Raw genomic sequence first — 18257 nt, 5'->3', positions numbered from 1 at the left:
AGAGCGACAACAGTCCATGGTTAACCCCTTCAGAAGCAGAGGGCAGCACATTGTGTATGACTTGTGCTATCAGCTTTGGCTACAAGCCAACCAAGAAGAACCTTCTTCCTTAAATATCAGAACACTACCGGTGCAAGAAAGACTAGGTGCCAACTTATAACCTTTCCTTAGATATCAGGGACCACAAATCCAAGACTAGCTGCCAACTAAGACCTCCTTATTTTTATATACCGGAGGATTACACGTTCAAGCAGTCTCTAAGCAACAGGAATGACCTCTTTCCTTAGAGATCAGAGGAGCGCAAGCCCCACCATCATAGGTGTGCGCAGCCTATTGCATTAGGGTGTGCACCCCAAAGCTAAAACACACGTGGGTGTGGGTGTATGTTAAAACATACTGACGGTGTCAGTAGCGCAGTGGACGGTGTCAGTAGAGCAGTGGACGGTGTCAGTAGCGCAGTGGACGATGTCAGTAGAGCAGTGGACGGTGTCAGTAGGGGGGTGGACGGTGTCAGTAGCGCAGTGGACGGTGTCAGTAGCGCAGTGGACGGTGTCAGTAGCGCAGTGGATGGTGTCAGTAGGGCGGTGGATGGTGTCAGTAGCGCAGTGGACGGTGTCAGTAGAGCAGTGGACGGTGTCAGTAGGGGGGTGGACGGTGTCAGTAGCGCAGTGGACGGTGTCAGTAGGGGGGTGGACGGTGTCAGTAGCGCAGTGGACGGTGTCAGTAGCGCAGTGGATGGTGTCAGTAGGGCGGTGGATGGTGTCAGTAGAGCAGTGGACGGTGTCAGTAGAGCAGTGGACGGTGTCAGTAGGGGGGTGGACGGTGTCAGTAGCGCAGTGGACGGTGTCAGTAGCGCAGTGGATGGTGTCAGTGGGGCGGTGGATGGTGTCAGTAGCGCAGTGGACGGTGTCAATAGAGCAGTGGACGGTGTCAGTAGAGCAGTGGACGGTGTCAGTAGAGCAGTGGATGGTGTCAGTAGAGCAGTGAACCGTGTCAGTAGAGCAGTAGAGCCGGGAGGTCCCCAAGAGCCTGGAGGCCCCCAGGGCTCTGGACGGCAACCCCCCCCCCCCTTTTTTATCTATTTTTTATTTTTATATACAGTATATAAAATTTACTTTTTTTATATATATATATTTTTTTCATATATATTTTTTTTTATTAAAGGGCTCAGAGGTCCCCACGTGGCAACCCCCCCTTTTTTTATTTATTTTTATAAATGTTTATTTTTTTATTTTAGTTTTTAATTTTTTATATAAAGGCCCAGAGGTCCCCAGGGCCCCGGATGGCAACCTCCCTTTTTTAATGTATTTTTTTTTATAAATGTTTTCTTTTTTTTTATTAAAGTCCCCAGGCCCCCGGATGGCTACCCCCCTTTTCTTATATATATATATATATATATATATATATATATATATATATATATATATATATATATATATATATATATATTTCTTCTTTTTTTTGCAAAGGTCCCCCCCCCCCGCTTCTCAATTTCAAGCGGCAGAACCCCCCCAGTTCTCTGCTCCAGGGGGCCCATGCCTGAAGTTGTGTAAGGGGCCCCGAAATTCCTGATGGCGGTCCTGCTTCCCAGGTCCAAGATGAGTCCCAGTTTCTCAAGTGGCCCCTTGAGAAAAATGTATTGCCCAACCCCTGTGCTGAGCATTACAAGAATATAATATATCACTCTGATTGCACACATTGAAACATTGTAACAAAAGTATTGCAACACAAAAACAAACATATGTGTCAAACAAAATACATTTGTAAAACCAACTAAAACATTTAACCCCAAAGACCAGACAAGTGTAATTGTCCTCCACAGGTACAACCATCAGTAGAGATCCCGATAATATACTCCAGATGGAATAGACGCATGTAATCGGAATTATGCGATCCAAGTAACAAAAGTCCAATCTAAGATAACATTTTGAGTGAGAACAGAACATGACCAGCTCTCTTTTTTTACTCTTGATTTCCTGTAATAAACTTACCTTCGAAACCTTAGAAATCCCTTGAATTGCGTTGAACCAGTGGCGGTTCGTCCATAGAGTGCGCTGGAGCGCCGCCCCCTCTGGCTCTCACCGCCACTGAGTCTAATAACATAGATTCATGCATTGCACAAATCTATGTTATTATCGCCGCTGCCGCTGTTCTATTCAGATGGCCGGCGCTCATGTATGGCCATCTGAATAACGGAAGCTGGTTGGCTGTACGGAAGTGCCTATCAGAGCCAACGGCTTTTCCGAGTACAGCCCTTGGGTCCCGGAAGTTTATACAAGTAACGCACTAGGGATGCGCTCCTTGGATAAGACTGACAGGCGTCTCAGCCAATCAGGTTGGCCGATTCTGGCTACCGGTAACCTGATTGGCTGAGACGCCTGTCAATCATCGAGCGCGGTAGAAGACATTGAGGGACGTGGATGGCTGACTCCAGTAAAGGTAAATGCCGGGCAGGGGGGGGGGGGAAGGGGCACTTTACAGGGCACAGCGGCGACGAAGGGCATAGTCAGTGACATCAATGGGCACAGTGGCGACAATAGGCACAGTGGGGACAATGGGCACAGTGGGGACAATTAAAGGGCACAGCGGCGACAATTAAAGGGCACAGCGGTGACAATTAAAGGGCACTGCGGCGACAATTAAAGGGCACAGTGGTGACAATTGATGGCACAGTGGCTGTGTTTGATGGCATGGCAAAGTGGCTGCGTTTGATGGCATGGCACAGTGGTGACAATTGATGGCACAGTGGCTGCGTTTGATAGCATGGCTGCGTTTAATGGCATGGCACAGTGGTGCGAATTGATGGCACAGTGGCTGCGAATTGATGGCACAGTGGCTGCGTTTCATGGTATGGCACAGTGGTGATGGCACAGTGGTGACAATTGATGGCACAGTGGCTGCGTTTCATGGCATGGCACAGTGGTGACAATTGATGGCACAGTGGCTGCATTTGATGGGCACAGTGAGGCTGCAAATTTTTTTTTTTTCGTTTGCGCTCCCCCAAAAATATTGAGCACCAGCCGCCACTGCGTTGAACGTATATTTCGACGTTTGGGACGCTGGTACCGTTGGACGTGTATCGATCTCTATATATCTTTTTTTATGTATTTGGTGTCTTCTAGGAAGCACACAATGAGTGGTCAGAGTATTGGCAGGTTGATCTATATCAGCTGACCGTACATTAAATCGCCACCGCCGTGACCGATGTAAGGTCAGCCGGTGTCGCTGTATATCAGGGATCGACAAGCCTCGCGGAGCGGCTCGGAGCGCTAGATCAAACCCGCGGACGTGTATTGAGGACTTTCTGAGTGACGACCTGGAAAGAGATTGGTAATCGAAGGTCGCGATTGTGTTAAACCAGCAAAAGTGACCTCTTATTGATGGGCAAAGTAAAGAGGGGAGCGGGGGTGGAAAGTACGGCGGCCCCATACAGATGTGCTGAAGTCTAAGGAACATTTCTAGGCATCGTTTGCTACCAAGATGGGAATACTATGTGAAATAATCTCCTACCTTCCCCATAGTCCGGCGGTCTCCAAACCTTTCCATATGAAGGCCACATAGTATCTTTTACTAATATTTACGGGGCCGAAAAAATTGAGAGTCCATCAGCGTCCCCCCTTACATTAAGGTCCCCATCGGTGTCCCCCCCTTACATTAGGGTCCCTATCAGCATCCCCCCTTACGTTAGGGTCCCCATCAGCATCCCTCCTTACATTAGGGTCCCCATGAGCGTCCCCCCTTACATTAGGGTCCCTATCAGCATCCCTCTTACATTAGGGTCCCCATGAGTGTCCCCCCTTACATTAGGGTCTCTATCAGCATCCCCCTTGCATGAGGGTCCCCATCAGCATCCCTCCTTACATTAGGGTCCCCATGAGCGTCCCCCCTTACATTAGGGTCCCTATCAGCATCCCTCTTACATTAGGGTCTCCATCAGCATCCCTCCTTACATTAGGGTCCCCATCAGTGTCCCCCCTTACATTAGGGTCCCTATCAGCATCCCTCTTAGATTAGGGTCCCCATCAGCATCCCCCTTACATTATGGTCCACATCAGCATCCCTCCTTACATTGGGGTCCCCATCAGTGTCCCCCCTTACATTAGGGTCCCCATCAGTGTCCCCCCTTACATTAGGGTCCCCATGAGCGTCCCCCCTTACATTAGGGTCCCTATCAGCATCCCTCTTACATTAGGGTCCCCATCAGCATCCCTCCTTACATTAGGGTCCCCATCAGCGTCCCCCCTTACATTAGGGTCCCTATCAGCATCCCTCTTAGATTAGGGTCCCCATCAGCATCCCCCTTACATTAGGGTCCCCATCAGCGTCCCTCCTTACATTAGGGTCCCCATCAGTGTCCCCCCTTACATTAGGGTCCCCATCAGTGTCCCCCCTTACATTAGGGTCCCCATCAGCGTCCCCCTTACATTAGGGTCCCCATCAGCGTCCCCCCTTACATTAGGGTCCCCATCAGTGTCCCCCCTTACATTAGGGTCCCCATCAGCGTCCCCCCTTACATTAGGGTCCCCATGAGAATCCCCCTTACATTAGGGTCCCCATCAGTGCCCCCCCTTACATTAGGGTCCCCATCAGTGTCCCCCCTTACATTAGGGTCCCCATCAGCGTCCCCCTTACATTAGGGTCCCCATCAGCGTCCCTCCTTACATTAGGGTCCCCATCAGTGTCCCCCCTTACATTAGGGTCCCCATCAGCGTCCCCCCTTACATTAGGGTCCCCATCAGTGTCCCCCCTTACATTAGGGTCCCCATCAGTGTCCCCCCTTACATTAGGGTCCCCATCAGCGTCCCCCCTTACATTAGGGTCCCCATCAGCGTCCCCCCTTACATTAGGGTCCCCATGAGAATCCCCCTTACATTAGGGTCCCCATCAGTGCCCCTCCTTACATTAGGGTCCACATAAGTGGCTAATCTCACAAATGCCCTTCTGGAAGAATGGTCAAACATTCCCATAGACACCCTCCTAAACATTGTGGACGGCCTTCCCAGAAGAGATGAAGCTGTTATAGCTGCAAAGGGCGGGGCCAACTCAATATTGAACCCTACAGAGTAAGACTGGGATGCCATTAAAGTTCATGTGCGTGGCGTCCCAATACTTTTGGTTATATAGTGTATATAAGATTGATCTTCCAGCCGGCAGTGAAAGAGAAGTACGTGAGTCGGTAAGAGGGAGATCTTTCCCATCTCCCCACTGCTAAACAGAGCGATAATGCTAATGCACACTAGGTGATTAGGGTGTGACCAGGCACATCCGGCAAACCCTGTGCTCACACCAGGGCCGCCATCAGGGGGGTACAGGCAGTACACCTGTAAGGGGCCCCAGATGGCAACCCCCCTTTTTTTTTTTTTTTTTATAAAAAAATATTTTTTTTTAAATATATTTTTATTTTATTTTTTATTAAAGGGACAATTTTTTTTTTATATTATTTATATTTTTTTTTTTTATAAATGTTTATTTTTTTATATATTTTTATTTTATTTTTTATTAAAGGGCCAATTTTTTATATTATTTTTATATATATATATATATATATATATATATATATATATATATATATATATATATATATATATATATATATATATATATATATATATATATATATATATATATATATATATATATATTTGTTTATTTTTATTTTTATTTTATATATTTTTTTATTTATTTTTTTATTAAAGGGCCCAAAGGGTCCCCATGGCCCTGGATGGCAACCCCCATTTTTTTTTTTTTATAAATGTTTATTTAATTATTTTTTATACATTTGTTTTAATATATTTTTTTTATTTTTTTTTTATTAAAGGGCCCAGAGGTTTCTCTTTTTTTTTTTTTTAATTAAAGGACCCGGAGGTCCTGCATGGCAACCCCCCTTTTTTAGTAATTTCTTTTTATAAAGAAAATAAAAAATATATTAAAGGGCCCAGAGGTCCCCAGGGCCTCTGATGGCAACCCCCCTTTTTAAAAAAAAATATATATATATATATATATATATATATATTTTATTTATTTTTTTCTTTTCATTAAAGGGCCCAGAGCTCCCCAGGGCCCTGGATGGCAACCCCCATTTTTTTTTTATAAATGTTTATTTAATTATTTTTTATACATTTTTTTTAATATATTTTTTTTATTTATTTTTTATTAAAGGACCCAGAGGTTTTTTTTTTTTTTTTTTTTTATTATTAAAGGGCACGGAGGTCCTGCATGGCAACCCCCCTTTTTTTGTAATTTCTTTTTTTTTTTAAATAAAAAAAATATTAAAGGGCCCAGAGGTCCCCAGGGCCTCTGATGGCAACCCCCCCTTTTTAAAAAAATATATATATTTTTTATATATATTTTTATTTCTTTTCATTAAAGGGCCCAGAGGTCCCCAGGGCCCTGGATGGCTACCCCTCTTTTTTTTTTTATATATATTTTTCTTTATTTCTTCTTTTTTTTGTAAAGGCCCCCCCCCCCCCCCCGCTTCTCAATCCGCAGCCTCCCCCGCTTCTCAATTTCAGGCGGCAGCACCCCCCCCCCCCGGTTTTCTGCTCCAGGGGGCCCATGCCTGAAGCTGTGTAAGGGGCCCCATAATTCCTGATGGCGGCCCTGGCTCACACCTATACCATGAAAGATTCAACTCAGAAAAAGCCCCTTCACCTGGCCGTTTGGACTGCCTATTTCATAGACCTGATAGGTAGAGCAGCTCCAGGGGCAGGAGCCGGTATAGATCCTGCGGCAGCCATAAAGTAAAAGATTGCGGCGCACCTCGCACCGCGCATAGTCAGGTACTTATTTTCTGCGTTATTTTGCCCATTGAAAAGATTGCGTTGTCCTACACAGAACGCATGGAAACAAACTCTGTACTCGATCGGACCGGTATGGTGTGAACCGGACTTTAATGCTGTCATGCCGATCCCATGGCTTCCTTGGCATAGCTTGGTAAACCGCGGTCCCTCCGGCGCCCATCTCAGCGTAATACGGCTCTTATATACCCACAGCTGTCCCCGGGACACTTTGGGACGGACGCAGGTGGCTGTATTTCATCCACCGTGAGTGTCTTCGGTTATTTCTATATAATCTAGATTTATTGCGGGAACGTCGCTGGCGGCACTCAGCTCCCGACAATCTGTCTTAGGCAAATATTGCTTTTTATCGCTATAGTAGGAAAGTGCGCTTGTAAAATACCAGCTGCCGGCAAATAGTAAAATCACGTCGATAAACTGCAGTGCTACAAAACATTGGTGCACTCAGCTGACCTATAATGCACAGTTACATGACCCCCCTGCAGCCAGATTCAGCAGTTACAGTGCTTCTGATCAGGACTGCAGCCTCTTGTCACATGATAGTGTGCTTATACAACCTCCCTCTGAGGCCTGCAACTTCTGAGCCACTCCTTCTCTCCGCCCCCTACCCACCCCCAAGCACTGTCTATTGGTTCCAACCCCTACCTGTCTCCCAGTACCGCCCTGATGACGCTGTGTCCTGAGCTGTGTCCTGATGACGCTGTGTCCCAAGCTGTGTCCTGATGAGGCTGTGTCCTGATAAAGCTGTGTCCCGGGCTGTGTCCTGATGAAGCTGTGTCACAGGCTGTGTCCTGATGATGCTGTGTCCCAGGCTGTGCCCTGATGAAGCTGTGTCCTGGGCTGTGTCCTGATGAAGCTGTGCCCCAGGCTGTGTCCTGAGAACGCTGTGTCACGGGCTGTGTCCTGATGAAGCTTTTGTCCCGGGCTGTATCCAGATGAAGCTGTGCCCCAGGCTGTGTCCTGAGAACGCTGTGTCCCGGGCTGTGACCTGATGAAGCTGTGTCCTGATGAAGCTGTGCCCCAGGCTGTGTCCTGAGAACGCTGTGTCCCGGGCTGTGTCCTGATGAAGCTGTGCCCCAGGCTGTGTCCTGAGAACGCTGTGTCCCGGGCTGTGTCCTGATGAAGCTGTGTCCCGGGCTGTGTCTTGATGAAGCTGTGCCCCAGGCTGTGTCCTGAGAACGCTGTGTCCCGGGCTGTGTCCTGATGAAGCTGTGTCCAGGGCTGTGTCCTGAGGACGCTGTGTCCCGGGCTGTGTCCTGATGAAGCTGTGTCCCGGGCTGTGTCCTGATGAAGCTGTGTCCCAGGCTGTGTCCTGATGAAGCTGTTGTCCCGGGCTGTGTCCCGGCTGTGTCCTGGGCTGTGTCCTGATGACGCTGTGTCCTGATGACGTTGTGGCCCGGGCTGTGTGCTGAGGATGCTGTGTCCCGGGGCTGTGTCCAGATGAAGCTATGCCGGGCTGTGTCCTGATGACGCTGTGTCCCAGGCTGTGTCCTGATGAAGATGTGCCCCGAGCTGTGTCCTGAGGATGCTGTGTCCCGGCTATATCCTGATGAAGCTGTTTTCCCCCAGGCTGTGTCCTGATGACGCTGTGTCCTGAGCTGTGTCCTGATGACGATGTGTCCTGGGCTGTGTCCTGATGATGCTGTGCCCCAGGCTGTGTCCTGATGAAGCTGTGCCCCAGATGAAGCTGTATCCCAGGCTGTGTCCTGATGAAGCTGTGTCCCGGACTGTTTCCTAAGGACGCTGTGTCCCGGGGCGGTGTCCTGATGAAGCTGTTGTCCGGGGCTGTGTCCAGATGAAGCTATGCCCGAGCTGTGTCCTGATGATGCTGTGTCCTGGGCTGTGTCCTGATGATGCTGTGTCCTGGGCTGTATCCTGATGACGATGTGTCCCGGGCTGTGTCCTGATGACGTTGTGTCCCGGGCTGTGTGCTGATGATGCTGTGTCCTGAGCTGTGTCCCGATGACGCTGTATCCTGGGCTGTGTCCTGATGATGCTGTGTCCTGGGCTGTGTACTGATGATGCTGTGCCCTGGGCTGTGTCCTGATGATGCTGTGTCCTGGGCTGTGTCCTGATGATGCTGTGCCCCAGATGAAGCTGTGTCCCAGGCTGTGTCTTGATGAAGCTGTGTCCCAGGCTGTGTCCTGATGAAGCTGTGTCCCGGGCTATATCCTGATGAAGCTGTTTTCCCCAGGGCTGTGTCCTGAGGATGCTGTGTCCCGGGCTGTGTCCTGAGGATGCTGTGTCCCGGGCTGTGTCCTGATGATGCTGTGTCCTGATGATGCTGTGTCCTGATGACGCTGTGTCCTGATGATGCTGTGTCCCCAGGAAGTTCCTATAAAGTTCCCGGGAAATGTAAGAAGCCACCAAGTCCTTTAATTCTCCAACGCCAAAATGATGGTTTCAGGTGGAGTGCCCCTTTAACTAAGTTGCCCATAGCCTCATTTGCATATTTATGTAAGAAAAAAAAAAAAAAGCAAACACCAATTGATCATTTTCGAAACTATGGACCTTGTTTACACCCATTTCACCGCCGCCGCCGCCTCCGATTCCTCTACTTAGCAGATGCTGCGAGAGAACTTGGACGCGGTTGTGGAAACATTGGAGGATAATTAATGTGTGTTTACCGCTCACCAGGCCAAAGCCGCGTAATCACAGACATTTGCAGCAGCGCGGATCCGCAGTCATGACACACACCCGGAATTATCGGTCAAAGATGACGCCGTATATAAACAATATTGACAGCGCCGGCTTCTGCATAGTAAAGTGGAGATCAGCTAAGCGCTAGCTGTATGCGCGAGACACGTCATGCCATAGGAATCTTAGAAAAACTGCATCCTGTGCGTCACAATCTGGTGCCCAGGACCCGATAAAGATTTTTTTTTATTATATTAGCATATAAGCGCTTAATAATTAAGTGCTTATATGCTAATGTTAGGATTCTTTATACGCTATATTACCAAAAGTATTGGGACGCCTGCCTTTACACGCACATGAACTTTAATGGCATCCCAGTCTTAGCCCGTAGGGTTCAATATTGAGTTGGCCCCGCCCTTTGTGTCCCATCCAGTGGCAGTTCATCCATAGAGGGCGCTTCATAGACAAGTGACCAGGATGTGTTATGTGGGGGGAGGGGTGGATTTCTCGCTTTCTTAGCTAGATTCAGGTAGAGTTAGGTCGGCGTAACTCGGAATCTGCGCCGACCTAAGTTTAAGTGTATTCTCAAACAGAGATACACTTAAACCTATCTAAGATACGACGGCTTGCGCCGTCCTATGTTAGGGTGCAATATTTAGGCTGGCCGCTAGGTGGCGCTTCCATTGCGGTCGGCGTAGAATATGTAAATCACTAGATACGCCTATTTACGAACGTACGCCCGGCCGACGCAGTACAGATACGCCGTTTACGTAACGCTTTATCAGGCCTAAAGTTATTCCATCAAATAGTTGGAATAGTAATGTTAAAGTATGGCCGCCGTTCCCGCTTCGAAATTCGAAAATTTTACGTCGTTTGCGTAAGTCGTCCGCGAATAGGGATTTACGTAATTTACGTCCACGTCGAAATCAATAGGACCGTGCGGCGTACTTAGCCGCAATGCACACTGGGAAATGTAGGCGGACGGCGCATGCGCCGTTCCAAAAAAAACGTCAATCACGTCAGGTCAAAGCATATTATCATAAAACACGCCCCCTCAGCCTATTTTGAATTAGGCGCGCTTGCACCTGCCGCATTTACGATACGCCGCCGTAAGTTAGGAGGCAAGTACTTTGAGAATACAGTACTTGCCTCTCTGACTTAAGGCGGCGTAGCGTAAATACGATACGCTACGCCGCCCCACATAACACATCCTGGTCACTTGTCTATGAACTGTGGATCACCTCATATTATGATAACATCCAGGAGAGATATGTAAACAACCTGTCACTCGAAGCGATCCGGGACGAGGGCGCGGCTATTCGTTTATAGCCGCCCCCTCGCAATCGGTCCCCGGAGCTGAAGAACGGGGAGAGCCGTATGTAAACACGGCTTCCCGTGCTTCACTGTGGCGGCTGCATCGATCGAGTGATCCCTTATATAGGGAGACACGATCGATGACGTCAGACCTACAGCCACACCCCCCTACAGTTGTAAACACACACTAGGTGAACCCTAACTCCTTCAGCGCCCCCTGTGTTTAACTCCCAAACTGCAACTGTCATTTTCACAATAAACAATGCAATTTAAATGCATTTTTTGCTGTGAAAATGACAATGGTCCCAAAAATGTGTCAAAATTGTCCGAAGTGTCCGCCATAATGTCGCAGTCACGAAAAAAATCGCTGATCGCCGCCATTAGTAGTAAAAAATAAATAAATAATAAAACTATCCCCTATTTTGTAAACGCTATACATTTTGCGCAAACCAATCGATAAACGCTTATTGGGATTTTTTTTACCAAAAATATGTAGAAGAATACGTCGGCCTAAACTGAGGAAAAACTATTTTTTATATATTTTTGAGGGATATTTATTATAGCAAAAAGTAAAAAATATTGCATTTTTTTCAAAATTGACGCTCTATTTTTGTTTATAGCGCAAAAAATAAAAACCGCAGAGGTGATCAAATACCACCAAAAGAAAGCTCTATTTGTGGGGAAAAAAGGACGCCAATCTTGTTTGGGAGTCACGTCGCACGACCGCGCAATTGTCAGTTAAAGCGACACAGTGCCGAATCGCAAAAACTGGCCCGTTCCTTTAGCTGCCTAAAGGTCCGGGTCTTAAGTGGTTAAGGGTGGTACAATCAGGGTCTATGTTGAATTTTGTGAACAAATATTACAGTCTTTTGGACTCTCAGGTCTCCCATTGGGCGCTCCCCAAACTGGATACAATGTTACATATTAATAGATGGCAATTTCAGCAGCTCCCCGTTTTACATGCTCTGTATATTCTAAAAAAGAGGCTTTTAATTGGGACGGATGCACCTTAAAATATGGCAGCGCTTTCTGCTTGTTAAGGAAATAGTGAAGGCCAGAGCAATGCCCCCGATTAATCCTAATTAAAACCAAGGCACGTTGCAATGTTTGCCGATAAAAAGCATTGGATTCGGGGCTTTCCTAAGGGACGAGAGGTAAAGCCTTGAAATAAGAAAACCCTGACAAGGCCGAGACACAATTACTGGACAAGGTCAGCCGATCCATCCCCGATAATGTGCAGTCACAGCTTAACCACTTAAGACCCGGACCATTATGCAGGTTAAGGACCTTGCCCCTTTTTGCGATTCGGCGCTGCGTCGCTTTAACAGACAATTGCGCAGTCGTGCGACGTGGCTCCCAAACAAAATTGGCGTCCTTTTTTCCCCCACAAATAGAGCTTTCTTTTGGTGGTATTTGATCACCTCTGTGGTTTTTGTTTTTTGCGCTTTAAACAAAAATAGAGCGACAATTTAAAAAAAAAATCAATATTTTTTACTTTTTGCTATAATAAATATCCCCAAAAAAAAATATAAAAAAAAAAAAATTTCCTCAGTTTAGGACGATACGTATTCTTCTACATATTTTTGGTAAAAAAAAAAATCGCAATAAGCGTTTATCGATTGGTTTGCGCAAAATTTATAGCGTTTACAAAATAGGGGATCGTTTTATTGCATTTTTATTAATAATTTTTTTTTTACTACAGCGTTTTTGTTTCATGACTGCGACATTATGGCGAACACATCGGACAATTTTGACACATTTTTGGGACCATTGTCATTTTCACAGCGAAAAGTGCTATAAAAATGCACTGCTTACTGTGAAAATGACAATTGCAGTTTAGGAGTTAACCACTAGGGGCGCTGTAGGGGTTATGTGTGACCTCATATGTGTTTCTAACTGTAGGGGGGGCGGTGCTGGACGTGTGACGTCATTGATCGTCTTTCCCTGTATCAGGGAACAGACGATCAATGACACTACCACAACGAAGAACAGGGAAGGTGTGTTTACGATTTCGTCGATTACGTTGTTTGCGTAAGTCGTTCGCGAATAGGGCTGTGCGTAATTTACGTTCACGTCGAAAGCATTAGCCTAAGGCCTTACGGAAACGGCGTAAAGCGACTGTGGCGGCCGGGCGTACGTTCGGGAATCGACGTAGAAACTCATTTACATATTCTACGCCGGCCGCAATGGAAGCGCCACCTAGCGGCCATCCGAAAAATTGCAATCTAAGATAGGACAGCGCAAGCCGTCGTATCTTAGATATGTTTAAGCGCATCTCTGTTTGAGCATACGCTTAAACATACGGCGACGTAGATTCGGAGTTAGGTCGGCTTATCTACTGATAAGCCGGCCTAACTCTTTGTGCATCTACCTATTACTGTATATGTAAAGCACTGTATAAATTGATGGCGCTATAGAAGTACCTATAATAATAATAATGTCCCACTTTTGGAAGTGTCACCAAAGCATGACATAAAGCTCTTGATGGAACTATTGGCCCCTTAAGTTCTGCACTTCTTTTATTATTGATTCCAGATTTCATGCCGGTGAGGGGGTTCATTTTAGGTTAGTAGGGGCAGGATGGTTGAACTCCTCCCACACTGCCCTTAGGGCTCATTTACACTTGTAGTTGGCAAGGTGGTAAAAACAAACAGTTGAGCAGGATTTTTTTCTGGCCCCCAACTGCCCCCTCTTAAGCTGCAAAGGCACCTGGACATGATGCTTCAAGGCAGAAATGATCTCCCGTTTCATATTCAGTGGGCAGTATCGGCGCCGAAAGTGACCCATTCAAGTGAATTGTACTGAACCACAACCGCACTGCAACCATATGCAATGCGCACAGTTGTGACACAGTGGGTCAGCACTTTGAGGGTTAAAATAGGCAGTAAAGAAAGGACACTGCCTTCTCACTTCTCGCTGCCTGTCAAACACCTTTGAAAAATGATCCACCGAGGATTACTTTTCAGAGGAGCGGCTAGCTTTACTCCTCTGGTGACTGCCTACCCTGTATGTCCTGTTCCCTATTTTATTATATTCCATTTTTGCTTTTATCACATTTTATTTTAATGTTTTTGTACTTCTGCGCATGGTGATGACCTCAAGTCTCAGTCAGTCTCATCTCTATTGTATCGTGTTGATGGTCTCTTGTAATCTCCTGCAGTTGTTTGGGACTGGGGGGTCTCAAGAAGTCTCTTTTAGCAGGTTGGTGGTGTCTAGTAGTCTTCGGAAAAATGCTGATGGTCTCTAGTAGTCTATCATTTATTGTTAGTGTTCTCTAGTTGTTTCTCCCATTGTGTTGGTGGTATCTAGTAATCTTTAGAAGAATGTTGGTGAATTCTTGCAGCATGCCGGTAGTCTCTAGCAGTCTTTTACTTAATGTGAATGTTCTCTAGTAGTCTCATGTTGGTGGTCTCTTATCATCACCTGCAGTATGCCAGTAGTTTTGTTTGGACTGTTGGTGGTGTCTGTTAGTCTTTAAAAGAAAGTTGGTGGTCTCTAGTAGTCTCTGCATCCTGTTGGTGGCCTCTTGTAATCTCCTGCTGTATGTCGGTAGTCTCTTTTGGACTGTTGGTGGTGTCTGTTAGTCTTTAGAAGAATGTTGATGATCTCTAGCAGTCTCATCAGTATGTTGATGGTCTCTAGTATTTTTTTTTATTCAACACTAATGTTCTCTAGTAGTCTTTTACATCCTGTTGGTGGCCTCTTGTAATCTCCTGCAATGTGTCAGTAGTCTCTTTTAGACTGTTGGTGGTGTCTGTTAGTCTTTAGAAGAATGTTGGTGGTCCCTAGCAGTCTCTAGTAATATGTTGATGGTCTCTAGTATTTTATTTTATTCAACACTAATGTTCTCTAGTAGTCTCTGAATCCTGTTGGTGGCCTCTTGTAATCTCCTGCAATGTGTCAGTAGTCTCTTTTAGACTGTTGGTGGTGTCTGTTAGTCTTTAGAAGAATGTTGGTGGTCCCTAGCAGTCTCTAGTAGTATGTTGATGGTCTCTAGTATTTTTTTTTATTCAACACTAATGTTCTCTAGTAGTCTCTGCACCCTGTTGGTGGCCTCTTGTAATCTCCTGCTGAATGTCGGTAGTCTCTTTTGGACTGTTGGTGATGTCTATTAGTCTTTAGAAGAATGTTGGTGGTCCTTAGCAGTCTCAGCAGTATGTTGATGATCTCTAGTATTTTTTTTTATTCAACACTAATGTTCTCTAGTAGTCTTTTACATCCTGTTGGTGGTCTCTTGTAATCTCCTGCAGTGTGTCAGTAGTCTCTTTTAGACTGTTGGTGGTGCCTGTTAGTCTTTAGAAGGATGTTGGTGGTCCCTAGCAGTCTCAGCAGTATGTTGATGGTCTCTAATATTTTTTTTTATTCAACACTAATGTTCTCTAGTAGTCTCTTGAATCATGTTGGTGGTCTCTTGTCATCACCTGTAGTATGTCAGTAGTCTCTTTTAGACTGTTGGTGGTGTCTGTTAGTCTTTAGAAGGATGTTGGTGGTCCCTAGCAGTCTCAGCAGTATGTTGATGGTCTCTAGTATTTGTTTTTATTCAACACTAATGTTCTCTAGTAGTCTCTTGCATCATGTTGGTGGTCTCTTGTAATCTCCTGTAGTATGTCAGTAGTCTCTTTTAGACTGTTGGTGGTGTATGTTAGTATTTAGAAGGATGTTGGTGGTCCCTAGCAGTCTCAGCAGTATGTTGATGGTCTCTAGTATTTTTTTTTATTCAACACTAATGTTCTCTAGTAGTCTCTGCATCCTGTTGGTGGCCTCTTGTAATCTCCTGCTGTATGTCGGTAGTCTCTTTTGGTGATGTCTAGTAGTCTTTTACATCATGTTGGTGGCCTCTTGTAATCTCCTGCAGTGTGTCAGTAGTCTCTTTTAGACTGTTGGTGGTGTCTGTTAGTCTTTAGAAGGATGTTGGTGGTCCCTAGCAGTCTCAGCAGTATGTTGATGGTCTCTAGTATTTTTTGTTTATTCAACACTAATGTTCTCTAGTAGTCTCTTGCATCATGTTGGTGGTCTCTTGTCATCACCTGTAGTATGTCAGTAGTCTCTTTTAGACTGCTGGTGGTGTCTGTTAGTCTTTAGAAGGATGTTGGTGGTCCCTAGAGGTCTCAGCAGTATGTTATTGGTCTCTAGTATTTTTTTTATTCAACACTAATGTTCTCTAGTAGTCTCTTGAATCATGTTGGTGGTCTCTTGTAATCTCCTGCAGTGTGTCAGTGGTCTCTTTAAGACTGTTGGTGGTGTCTGTTAGTCTTTAGAAGAAAGTTGGTGGTCCCTAGCAGTTTCAGCAATATGTTTATGGTCTCTAGTATTTTTTTTTAATCAACACTAATGTTCTCTAGTAGTCTTTTACATCCTGTTGGGGGCCTCTTGTAATCTCCTGCAGTGTGTCAGTAGTCTCTTTTAGACTGTTGGTGGTGTATGTTAGTCTTTAGAAGAAAATTGGTGGTCCCTAGCAGTCTCAGCAGTATGTTGATGGTCTCTAGTATTTTTTTTTATTCAACACTAATGTTTTCTAGTAGTCTTTTACATCCTGTTGGTGACCTCTTGTAATCTCCTGCAGTGTGTCAGTAGTCTCTTTTAGACTGTTGGTGGTGTCTGTTAGTCTTTAGAAGAAGGTTGGTGGTCCCTAGCAGTCTCAGCAGTATGTTGATGGTCTCTAGTATTTTTTGTTTATTCAACACTAATGTTCTCTAGTAGTCTCTTGAATCATGTTGGTGGTCTCTTGTAATCTCCTGCAGTATGTCAGTAGTCTCTTTTGGACTGTTGGTGGTTTCTGTTCCTCTTTAGAAGGATGTTGGTGGTCCCTAGCAGTCTCAGCAGTATGTTGATGGTCTCTAGTATTTTTTTTTATTCAACACTAATGTTCTCTAGTAGTCTTTTACATCCTGTTGGTGGTCTCTTGTAATCTCATGCAGTGTGTCAGTAGTCTCTTTTGGACTGTTGGTGGTGTCTGTTAGTCTTTAGAAGGATGTTGGTGGTCCCTAGCAGTCTCAGCAGTATGTTGATGGTCTCTAGTATTTTTATTTATTTAACGCTAATGTTCTCTAGTAGTCTCTTGCATCATGTTGGTGGTCTCTTGTAATCTCCTACAGTATGTTGGTGGTCTCTAGTAGTCTCTTGCAGCATGTTAGTGGTGTCCAGTAGTCTTTAGAACAATATTGATGGTCTTTAGGAGCCTTTTATTTATTGTTAGTATTCTCTAGTAGTCTTTTGAATCATGTTGGTGGTCTCTTGTAATCTGCTGTGGTAAATCAGTAGTCTCTTGCAGCAGCATGTAATTGTGTCTAGTGGTCTTTAGAAGAATGTTGTCTCCAATTATCACCCAAACCGCCTTCTCCGCTCCTCTCAAGACCTCCTGCTCTCAAGCTCCCTTGTCTCCTCCTCCCATGCTCGTCTCCAGGCCTTCTCCAGAGCCTCTCCCATCCTCTGGAACTCTCTACCTCAATCTGTCCGGCGATCTCTTACTCTAGCTGCCTTCAGGCTATCCCTGAAAACTCAACTCTTCAGGAAAGCCTATCACGCACTCCAACTAATCTTTACTACTTCCATCAGCTCATTCGCCACAGTTATAATCTTGTGTTGCATCTGCCCCACTCTATTAGATTGTAAGCTCTTCTGAGCCGGGTCCTTTTAATACTCTTGTATTTTATTGTAATGTTACTGTATTGTCTCCCTTTAATATTGTAAAGTGATGGATGTACTATTACCAGGCCTGGGACAAAGGGTGGGCAGGAGGGTAAGCAAAAACAGGCCAATAATTGTCTCACTTCTGTTGAAGGCAACATTAAGGATTCTTCTGTATGTGTGCTGTGGGGGGCACCTCAAGTGAAGAGTTGTACACAGGAAAATGTGGTTTCAAATTGTAGTTGGTGCTTTGATATAATATTACAGCCATTTGTTTGGGGAGATTTAAGCAAATTTTGGCAGATTTTTTTAGGCTGAATGCAAATTTTCCTTTGGATGACTCTTCCTTCCTCGTGGCGCACATACAGAAGGCACCAATCTAGGGTATCAACACTTTGCCCCAGACCTCTAGGGCCTCGTACACACGACCGAACATGTCTGCTGAAACTGGTCCGCGGACCAGTTTCCGCGGACATGTCCGACCGTGTGTAGGGCCTAGCAGACCGGATTCCTGGCCGAGCGGACAGGTTTCCAGCAGACAAAAGTTTCTTAGCATGCTAAGAAACTTGTCCGCTGGAACCATGTCCGTCAGACATGTCCGATGGTCAGTATGACTCATCGGACATGTCCGCTGGTTATGACGTATAACCAGCGGCCCGAAATCCTGAGCATGCGTCGAATTGATTCGACGCATGCGTGGAAGCATTGACCTTCCGCGTCAGAGAACGTCGGTGTCGTCTACGTACCGCGTTCTCTGTCCGCGTGGAATTTGGTCTGATGGTGTGTACACACATCAGACCAAATTCACCCAGCAGACATGTCCGATGAAAACGGTCCGCGGACCGTTTTCATCGGACATGTCTGCTCGTCTGTACGAGGCCT

General features: G+C 45.8%; 1 protein-coding gene across 3 annotated transcripts in view; it reads left to right on the top strand.

Annotated features, from left to right (window-relative positions):
- Positions 1–18257, top strand: part of LOC120920272 (cortexin-3-like) — a 28314-nt gene that overhangs the window by 8015 nt on the left and 2042 nt on the right. The gene's annotated exons all lie outside the window — the stretch shown is intronic.

The sequence above is a fragment of the Rana temporaria genome, chromosome 13 (genome assembly GCF_905171775.1).
Source record: "Rana temporaria chromosome 13, aRanTem1.1, whole genome shotgun sequence".
Taxonomy (NCBI): domain Eukaryota; kingdom Metazoa; phylum Chordata; class Amphibia; order Anura; family Ranidae; genus Rana; species Rana temporaria.
This window is presented reverse-complemented; position numbering and strand designations above follow the sequence as displayed.